Here is a 10757-nt window from a genome sequence, read left to right on the forward strand (position 1 = left end):
TCATTTGGCATTCAATTTTGTTCCTGTAGGAGACACTTGTACTTACTTGGTAGAGATTTGTTCTTTGAGACATTGGAACACTTACTTTATGTAAATGCTCTCTTGATATGTATTGGATGTAGTTACCTTACAATGGCATGATTTGATCAGTTACTTTGGACCTTGTAGTTGTGTCTAATAGTGTGTTGTTAGTGATATTTATATGCTTCTAGGTTATGTATTGACCTTTGTTTAGTGGGTTATGCATTTGGAAATTTTCTCCTTGCCTTGAGATATTCTATGTGCATGATTTATATGCTTATTGCATATATGGTTACTCACATACTATAGTCATGATAGCAGTTCATATGTTCTTACTTTTTTGTTCATCCCTTTTAGTATTTAATAGTTGTTTTTATTGCTTGTATGTATGTCCTTTTTGAAGTGAGTGAACCTTGAAGTGGAAGCACGAAGTGGAAGAAAGAGCTATGGTGGAAGAAGCAAGAGAGAGAGAGAGAGAGAGAATATGGAAACTCCAATAGTCACAATGTGTAACCGGCCTTCCCTTATTCAAATGCTAGTGAAAGAATAAAGAAAGAAGTGACAACAATGATGGGCACTCACCATGTGCAATATACAAGTATGTGGATATTGTCAATGGACTGTCAATGTAACTAAGACGCGGGCAACTAGACACAAGTGCCTTTACCCCAAGCAACCTCCCACTCAAAGAAGGCGAATGTATCCCAAGTGAGGAGAGAACAAGAAACAGTGACAAAGTACAAATGTACATAAGTACAATAGGATGAGGAAAGACATCACCTCATCCAATGCCCATCAACTTCCTAAGAAAGGCAAAATGGTCTATTGAGAGACTTTTATTAAGAAAATCTGCAAGATTTTGTCAATTGAGATATTCACAAGCTCAATGGACTTATTCTCAATGACCTCTTGAATAAAGTGATAACATATCTTAATGTGCTTCATCTTCACATGGAAGATTAGATTCTTGGCCAACTAAATAGCACTCATAGAATTCAAATGCAATGTAGGGACCACATCAGTAATACCAAGGTCTCTGCCCACCACCAGACAGCCTAACTAGAGAGCCTCCTTGCAAGCCTCAATGAGGTGCGATATACTTTACCTCTATAGTAGATAGGGCCATACATTTCTGCATCCCAGACATCTAAGAAACAACATCTCCAGTAAAGTTGAAGACATAGCTAGAGGGGACTTCCTACTATCTGCATATCCTACATAATCAAAGTCAATGTATCCCATGACTTTTGTATCTTGGCTACCATAACAGATATACATAGTTGTTATGCCCTTCAAGTACCTCATGGTATCCTTGATGGCATCCCAATGTTGTTGGCTAGGTGTAGCCATATATCATGACATTCCCACTACAAATGAAATTCCCAATGTTATCGCCCAGGTGTAGCCATATAGCATGACATTCCCACTATATATAGCATGGCATTCCCACTATAAATGCTATGTCAAGACGAGTGGCTATCATGGTATACATCAAACTTTCCATTGTAGATGCATAAGGGATCTTGGCCATCTTGTCCTTCTGCTCATCATATTGCGGATAATTAGTCTCATGTGAGAAGGTAAAGAACAACCAATAGGCTTAACATCTTGCAAATGAAACTGCTTTCAAGGGCCTTCTCGATGTACTCCTTCTGTAATAAGTAGAGGAGCCCCTTAGAGTGATCATGCATAATATATGCATCCCAAGAATATATGAGTCCTATCCAATGTCCTTTATCTCAAAGCTCTTCTTGAGGTGACCTTTCAAGGCATCCAACTTATCATGAGCACTCCGAACAATCAACATATCATCCACACAGAGGATCAAAATCATAAGACTACCATCAGAGCCTTCTTCATGTATAAACATGAATCCATATCACTGCGATAATATCCGTATGAATGCATAAAAGCATCAAACTTTTGGTACCATTTTCTAGGAGCCTTCTTAAGGCCATAAGGCCCTTCCTCAGTCTACACACAAGAGGTTCCCTACCATGTTATGCAAAGCCCTTAGACTACTCCATGTAAATCTCATCATGCAAGTCCCCATGAAGAAAAGCCATCTTGATATCCATTTGATAAATATCCAAGTTAAGTTGAGCAACCAAAGCTAGTACTAAGCATAGGATAGTCATATTCACAATAGGAGATAAGACTTCATCAAAAGTCCACACAATATTTCTTCTCGAAGCCCTTAGCAATCAATCTAGCCTTGTATCTTGGCTTGGGGCATCCAAGGGTACTTTTCAACTTGTATACCCACTTGCATGGCAATGCACACTTGTCACTTGGCAAAGGAACCGAATCTCACATATGATTTTTGTGTAGTGAATCATACTCTGACTGCATGGCTCTCTCCCAAGAGTGACTATCACTACAAAGATTTGAGCTGGTAGCGACGGCGGTTAGCGGCCTCGCTATTTGCGTCACTATTGGCATCGCAAAAGCCACGCAAATAGCGACGTCAATAGCGACGCTCCACAGGGAAAAATGCGGGCCGAAACTGAGCGCGGCTTTATTTCACGTTTGCACGTTTTGTGTTTTGAGAGCGGGATCGAGGGAGAGAGCGACTGTCGTGAGAGAAGGAGAGGAAGAAGACTTGCCGCCGCCGCCGCCGCCGCTGTTGTTCGCGAAGGAGAGGAGGAGCCTTCATCGCAAAGAGGAGCCGCCCCACACTTGCCATATCTCATCGGTGAGTCTCCCTCTCTCTTTCTTTTGCTTATTTAAGGTTTAAATCACTTTCTCTTTTGCTTGTTTAGGAGAGGAAATCAGAGAGAAAGAGAGGGAGAGGGAGAGAGAGGGAGAGAAAGAGAAAGAGAGGGAGAGGGAGAGGGAGAGGGAGAGGGAAGGAGAGTGCATTCTCTCTCTCCCTCTCCCTTTTGCTTGTTTAAGGTTTAAATCACTTTCTTTTTTGCTCGTTTAGGAGAGGAAATGAGAGAGAAAGAGAGAAAGAGAGGGAGAGGGAGATAAAGAGAAAGAGAGGGAGAGGGAGAGGGAGAGGGAGGGGGAGGAAATGAGAGAGGGAGAGAAAGAGAAAGAGAGGGAGAGGGAGAGGGAGGGAGAGTGCATTCTCTCTCTCCCTCTCCCTTTTTCTTGTTTAATGTTTAAATCACTTTCTTTTTTGCTTGTTTAGGAGAGGAAATGAGAGAGAAAGAGAGGGAGAGGGAGAGAGAGGGAGAGAAAGAGAAAGAGAGGGAGAGGGAGAGGGAGGGGGAGGAAATGAGAGAGGGAGAGAAAGAGAAAGAGAGGGAAAGGGAGAGGGAGGGAGAGTGCATTCTCTCTCTCCCTTTCCCTTTTTCCTATTAAAGGTTTAAGTCACTTTCTTTTTTGCTTGTTTAGGAGAGGAAATGAGAGAGAAACAGAGCAAGAGAGGGAGAGGGAGAGAGAGGGAGAGAGAGAGAAAGAGAGGAAGAGGGAGAGGGAGAGGGAGAGGGAGAGGGAGGGGGAGGAAATGAGAGAGAAAGAGAAAGAGAAAGAGAAAGAGAGGGAGAGGGAGAGGGAGGGAGAGTGCATTCTCTCTCTCCCTCTCCCTTTTGCTTTTGGAGAGTGTTAAGATATATTGTGAGAGGGAGAGGAAATGCGAGAGAAAGAGAGGGAGAGGGAGAGAGGGAGAGAGAAAGAGAAAGATAACATATATTGGAACAATAGCATATCCATGATTATGGTAATGGTATCCACTTTGCTTTTTTTATGGGTACCATTACATCGACTCCTGAAGAGGGCTAAAAATTAGTCATACACTTTATAAAGTCTAATTAGGACATTTAAGATGCATGATAATAGACTTACCGATAATGGTATGCAATGTGCTTTGCCATGCACCACGTACATTGGTGACTCTTTAAGATGGCTTAAAATTGGTCATATCCTTCATTTTGTCCAAGTAGGGGATCTAATTCTGATATGCATAATTCATTGTTTTTGTATTAACTTTATAGGCATAACAAATTAGAAATCATGCCAATTAGTCAATGGAAGGACTAAAAGAAAATGATACCCTAGCTAATGGTCATTACGGTACTTCATCAAAATGAACCCAAAAGTATTGTTATAGAAGAAGAATCCCTTAAATTGAGCATAGGATATTTTCTTCAAATGTTATGACTATGAGTAGAATTGATTGAAACAAATTTTATTACTATAGTTGATAAATTTCATAGATGGCATTAATTTTAATACGCGATCCTAGGACAAAAAAACCACATTTCTAAGATGTTTTTTGTTGAGATTGATTTATTATTAGACTAAGAGATCCTCAATGATGCTCATAAATGGATTACTTATACTCAAAGCCCTCTAGTGCAGTTGTATAAGTAATCCTAGTAGAGCCCCTCTAAGATACTCAAAGTACATAACCTAGAGACCATATCTAGGTATATAAGGTATAATGGTTGTACAAGAAGACACCTCAATAATTGACTTATCACCATTAAATCCCAAAGAAGAATCATGTTCCATCCCCTTCAACTCTACTAGGCGCTCCGCGCCTAGACTCAGCTCGGCGCTTCGCGTCGGGGCCGGCGCGTTTCTCCCGGTGCTTCGCGCCGGGATGTGAAGCACAAATGTTTTAATTTGTTCACACATTCTTCCACTTAGTAATGAATCAAGTAGTCTTGCAAATTTTAAACTTCATTAAAAAATCTAATAATTCAATACAATAACATTGATTATCGCAACCGTAATAATTGGAAAACATAACTGAAGCAAAAGTGATTTTTAAATATCACTGAAAGAATTCCAACTATAACAACAGGTAAATGGAAAAGAAAGTATAAAATGTTTTCAAAAAGATAATTGTACTGTAGAAAATCAACTATCGAAAGAAAGCTTTCTCTTCTTAGATGAATTATCAATCGTGGATCTAGCACGGGGAACATGTGTGGGCAAAGCTGTGACACGCCCCATCCCAGATTGTTCTGCAACATCTAAAAATGAAAAAAAAAACTTTAGAAATAAGAATATTAAATTTATAAAGCAAAACATTAATTAATAAAAATGGTAAGTATTACCTGGGGACGTGATATGATTGGCTCTCACATTAGTAGAGCAGTCGGCGGAATTTGGATGAAACTGATGCAAAGTTACAAAACATGATAAATCTTTAAACTCCCATTTACTCCAGTCATTCGGTATGTGTCTAGTATGGGACCGAGATATGAAGTACTCAACATCTGTTTGTCTAACATAGTAGCATTGAATCCATCCAAAATATAGAATTTCTACATATAAAGAAGTGTTTCCATTAGTAAATTCATCATTGGGTAATCTTTCAATTACCCTAGCCAAAGTTCTCTGGATAATAGCATCCGTAGCAATAGTTCGCAATGCTTCTTGAAGTCTCATTTGATAAGGAGAGGCACGATAATATTCAAATACTGCTTGGGCCATCTATCAATAAAAATTAGAAAACATAAAAATATATTATTAAAAAATAATAAATAAAATTTGATGATATTGCACCAAAAATTTAATGCAAATATAATATGATAGAAAGATCAAATAACTTTTATGGTAGAAATAATTTAAACACAATGTTCTCATATAGTAAAACAAACATACGTCTAACTTCACATAAAATCATGAATATCTATCCATACATGAGAGATATGATTAAAACATTAAAGTATTAAATCAGAGTCAAACTTGCTTTTCATCGACGAAGAACTCACTACTGAAAAAGAGCATAAGAAAGTACAACACTACATTTTATAGATATGTGAACAAAGAAGAAAAAAAAGGCTTTCATTGTATTAAAATAAAAACATTATGCAAATATAATATGAGAGAACAAACATTACACTTTTGAAAAAATAGAGGTTATGATACTTTTTGTAAAACTTCATTATATACAATATTGATTGTACCATTTACCATGTCCTCTTTCTCATTAATCAAGACTTTCAATCTATCCGGAGACTTTACTCTGGAGAAAGCAACATAGAGTTGACCATGAGTAAAGACTGGGGTTTTTAGATATATTCCCAAACATGATAACGTTTGGCCTTGAGATTTGTTGATTGTCATTGCAAACGCCAATCGGACTGGGAATTGCAAGCGTTTCATTGAGAAAGGAAGTTCCAGTTGTTGAGATATCGAGCTCCACTTGTGATACGCCAGGGTGACCGTTGTGTATTTATGTCACCGACTTGTCAGTTGCAGATGCGGTTGGTACACCGCCCCTGAATAATAGCTACATGATAGCTATCCTTATCTACTCTAGTTCGTGGCTCAGTTAGTATGCCACCTTAGTTAGTTGAGTTTGGTTTGAGACCCATATCTAGGGTTCTTCTATTTCTTTGTACTTGAGTTCTTTTGGCTTACACAACTAAGAAGAGAAAAACTGTTTTCAGCCTCCACCCTTGTGTGTCTTCCCCCATTGTGCAAGCAAGAAAGCTTCAAGCGAGACTCCTTCCTTCTCTCCCACAATCTTGACATGGTATCAGAGCCTTGTTCGTGGTAAGGAGCTCACGAAAGCAAGCCAAGCTCGCGGTGGTCTGGTAAGAGGAGCAGTGTTGCTTTCATTTTCTGTTTTGGGAGCAGATCTCTACAGGTAGCACAGCCGGAAATTGCAGGAGTGCATTGTCTCAGGTTGAGACGCTCTTCGCGGTGAAGCAAGAGGGCAGTATATGCTGCGGGCGAGGGCTTTAGCCCTCGGCGACCTTGATTTTTTGATTTGAGGCCATTTTGGGGCCTGTTTTGCAGACGGAAGTTTTCTGCACGCACTCAGGAAAAGGCTCAGTTTTATGCTGTGCAGCCACTGTTCTACAGGTCGGTGAAAAGTTACTGTAGAAATTGCATCGTATGCTTGTGCGCAGAGACATTGGGAGTTTCAGAATCATCCTTGGTTCCTGTTTATGCAAAATCGTCACTAGGAAGTGACTGTGTGGTCAAATACCACTTTCGCCAGTTTTGCAGATTTGCCCTTGTGAGGGTGAAGCTGTGTTTTTTGCAGTGACAGAATTTCTTGCAGTATTCTGTAATGGCGTCTGATTCTCTTTCACAGATTGTCACTGAAAAGCTTGACAAGAACAACTTCCAGGCATGGAAGTTTAGAATGACGAATTTCCTTATGGGAAAAGGATATTGGGAATTTGTTGCAGGAAATGAAGAAGAACCAGTTCTTCCTGATGTTCCCAATCAACAACAAATGCAGGCATTTAAAACATGGCATGAGAGAGCCAGGAAAGTTATGTACTGGCTGTCTATCAGCATTTCAGACTCTATGATTGTGCATATTCAAGATGCAAGTACGCCAAAGGAGGCATGGGATACTTTGTCAAAAATGTATAGCACAAATACACAAGCCAGGAAAATGCAGCTCAAGCAAGAGTTGCACAATGTGCAAAGAGAAAATATGAGCATCAACGACTACCACATGAAGGTGAAGAAGATTGCAGATGCACTTGCTTCCATTGGGTCGCCAGTGGAAGATGATGATTTAGTTTCTGTGACCTTGAATGGTCTAGGAAAGGATTATGCACAGTTTCGGACATCCATTTCAGTTCGTGAAAGATTTCCTGATTTTGAGGAGTTGATTGCTCTTCTAATTTCTGAGGAGCAGAGAAATGGTGGTGCATCTTCTTCAGGAGGAACTTCAAAAGAAGCTGTCTTCTACTCAAATGCTGGAAGAGGTAGAGGCAGAGGTAGAGGAGGCCGATTTGGAGGCCGTGGCAGAAATCAGAATATGCAGCAAACTCAAGAAAACCAGTCCTATGGAGGAGGACGTGGTAACTCTAGAGGCAGGGGGAGCCAAAGAGGTCGTGGTGGATGGCAAAGAGGCCAAAATGCAAACAGTAATGTTGAATGCTACTACTGTGGTAAAATGGGTCATATGGCTAAAGACTGCTATAAAAAGCAGAATGACATCATGAATGGAAAACTGCAACAAGGGAATTATGCATCTTCTAGTAGACAGGGTGATGACAGAAATGAGCATTTGTTCATGGTGCAGCACATGAACAATTCTATGACAAGTGCAGAAGAAAGCAATGATGTATGGTATGTTGACTCAGGTGCATCAAACCACATGACAGGTCATGCAGAATGGATGGAGGATGCAAGGAAAATGGAAAAACCAGGATTTGTGGAGACTGGTGATGATACTGCACATCCTATTGTGCAGATTGGAAAAATTCCCTTGTCTATGCAGGGTGGGAAAAAGAAATACCTGTCCGATGTATTTCATGTCCCGAATATTACCAAGAATCTGGTTTCAGTTGGTCAAATGGTTGAACAGGGCTTGCAGGTCAGATTTAATCCTCATGGATGCTTTGTTGAGGATATGAAAAATAAAGGTCGCTTGATAGCGAAAGGAAAGAAGAAGGGCAGAATGTTTACATTGGATGCAAACATGTCTGAATTGAGTGTAGCAATGTTTGCACATGGGACCGGTGTAGTTGCAGATATTGATATCTGGCATAAACGCATTGGTCATGTTAATGTACAGCGACTTAAATCAATGCAGGCCCAAAATATTGTTGCAGGATTGCCCAAATTCAAGGTTGCAGAAATGCATAAGGTATGTGAAGCCTGTCAGTTTGGAAAACAGGCAAGGAAACCATTTCCTAGACATGTTCAAGAGAGTGAGAAGCCATTGGAATTAATTCACTCTGATGTGTGGACAACTAAAGCTGCTTCTCTTGGAGGCTGTCATTATTTTGTCAGTTTTATTGATGACTATAGCAGAAAAGTTTGGGTGTGTTTTATGAAAAAGAAAAGTGAAGTTTTTGGGCATTTCAAAACTCTTAAAGCTATGGTTGAAAAAGAAACAGGCTTGCAGATAAAATGCCTAAGGTCAGATGGAGGGGGAGAGTACCTCTCAAATGAGTTTGCAAAGTTCTTGCAGGAGCATGGCATAAAGCAGCAATATTCATGCAGTTATACCCCACAACAAAATGGAATTGCAGAAAGGAAAAACAGGCATATTGGAGAGGTATCTCGTGCCATGCTCAATGAAAAAGACTTGCCAGATTTTTATTGGGCTGAAGCAGTTGCTACAGCAGTCTACATAATGAACAGGACTCCCACTGCAGCAATACATGGAATGACTCCAGAGGAGAGGTATACTGGTAGGAAACCAGATATTTCTCATTTGAAAATTTTTGGTTGCATTGCCTATGTACATGTGCCAGATGAGCTGAGATCCAAGTTGGATCCAAAAGCTGAGAAGTGCATCTTTATTGGTTACTCTCTGCAGCAAAAAGGGTATAGATGCTATAACCCTTCTACTCGTAAGTTTACAGTGAGCAGAGATGTTGTTTTTGATGAGATGAGTAGCTGGTATAAACCAGTAAATGTGATTGATGATGAAGATGCACAAAATGGTAATGCTACACAGAATTCACAGCAGCAGTCACAAAATATTAGTGGACCTGGAGCGTCCTCTAGCAGTGGTTCACATTCTTCGCCATGGACAGGCAGATTGAGATCAGGAGAATCTTCTCAAAGCAATGCAGATAGTGGTATGCAGGTATCACGAAAAGGAAAAGAGAAGGTTGATCAGCCCATGTTTGATGTGAATGCAGGTCACTCTTATGTGGATGGTGAATCCAGTGGCTCAGAACAGAGCATTGATGATGAGTTGGGTATTCCTTCTATTGTTACACCTGGAGTAAGGAAGACCATGGATGTTTTGAGAGCACCTGGGAGTGAACCTACTTTGCGCAGGTCTACGAGAGCTAGGTATCCTGTGGATAGGCTGAAATATGATGGATTTACAGCCATTCACTATGCATATATGGTCAAAGTGATACAGGAACCAGAACCCACATCTTTTGAGCAAGCCATGGGAAAAGAAAAATGGGAGAAAGCCATGGATGAAGAAATGGATGCCTTGGAAGAAAATGCTACATGGGAGTTAGTACCTTTGCCTAAAGGTAAGAATGCAATTGGCTGTAAGTGGGTTTATAAGGTGAAGCACAATGCAGATGGTTCTGTGAACAGATACAAGGCAAGATTAGTAGTCAAGGGGTATGCACAAACATATGGCATTGACTATGAAGAAACATTCAGTCCAGTTGCAAGGATGGCAACTGTAAGAGCAGTCATTGCTATGGCTGCATCAAAGGGATGGTCTTTACATCAGATGGATGTAAAGAATGCCTTCTTGCATGGTGATTTGCAAGAAGAGGTCTATATGGAGCAGCCACCAGGTTATGTGCATGCTGTTCATCCTGAGTTTGTTTGCAGGTTGAAGAAAGCCTTGTATGGCTTGAAGCAAGCACCTAGAGCATGGTCTGACAAGATAGGACAGTATCTTGTCACTATTGGCTTTCAGATTTCCAAGGCAGATTTCTCACTTTATGTGAGAAAAACAGAGAAAGGTATTATGCTGCTTGTCATTTATGTTGATGATTTGATTATGACAGGTGACAGTGATGAAGATATCCTTCATGTGAAAATGCTATTGAAGCAGAAGTTTGAGATGAAGGATTTGGGAGAGCTGCGTTATTTCTTGGGCATTGAGGTGATTAGATCACCAAGTGGGATACAGCTCTTGCAGAGGCAGTATGGATTGGACATGCTGTCCAAATATGGGATGACAGGCTGTAAGCCTATTTCAGTTCCTTTGGAGCAAAATGTGAAGCTGAGCACAGATGCAGGTGAGCTTCTAGAAGACCCTACTATGTATAGACGCATAGTAGGAAGTTTGATTTATATGACTATTACCAGGCCAGATTTGAGCTATGCTGTTGGATTGGTAAGTCAGTTTATGCAGGCTCCAAGGAAACCAC

The sequence above is a fragment of the Lygodium microphyllum genome, chromosome 2 (assembly GCF_053477565.2).
Source record: "Lygodium microphyllum isolate KBCC chromosome 2, Lygodium_microphyllum_v1.1.10, whole genome shotgun sequence".
NCBI lineage: Eukaryota > Viridiplantae > Streptophyta > Polypodiopsida > Schizaeales > Lygodiaceae > Lygodium > Lygodium microphyllum.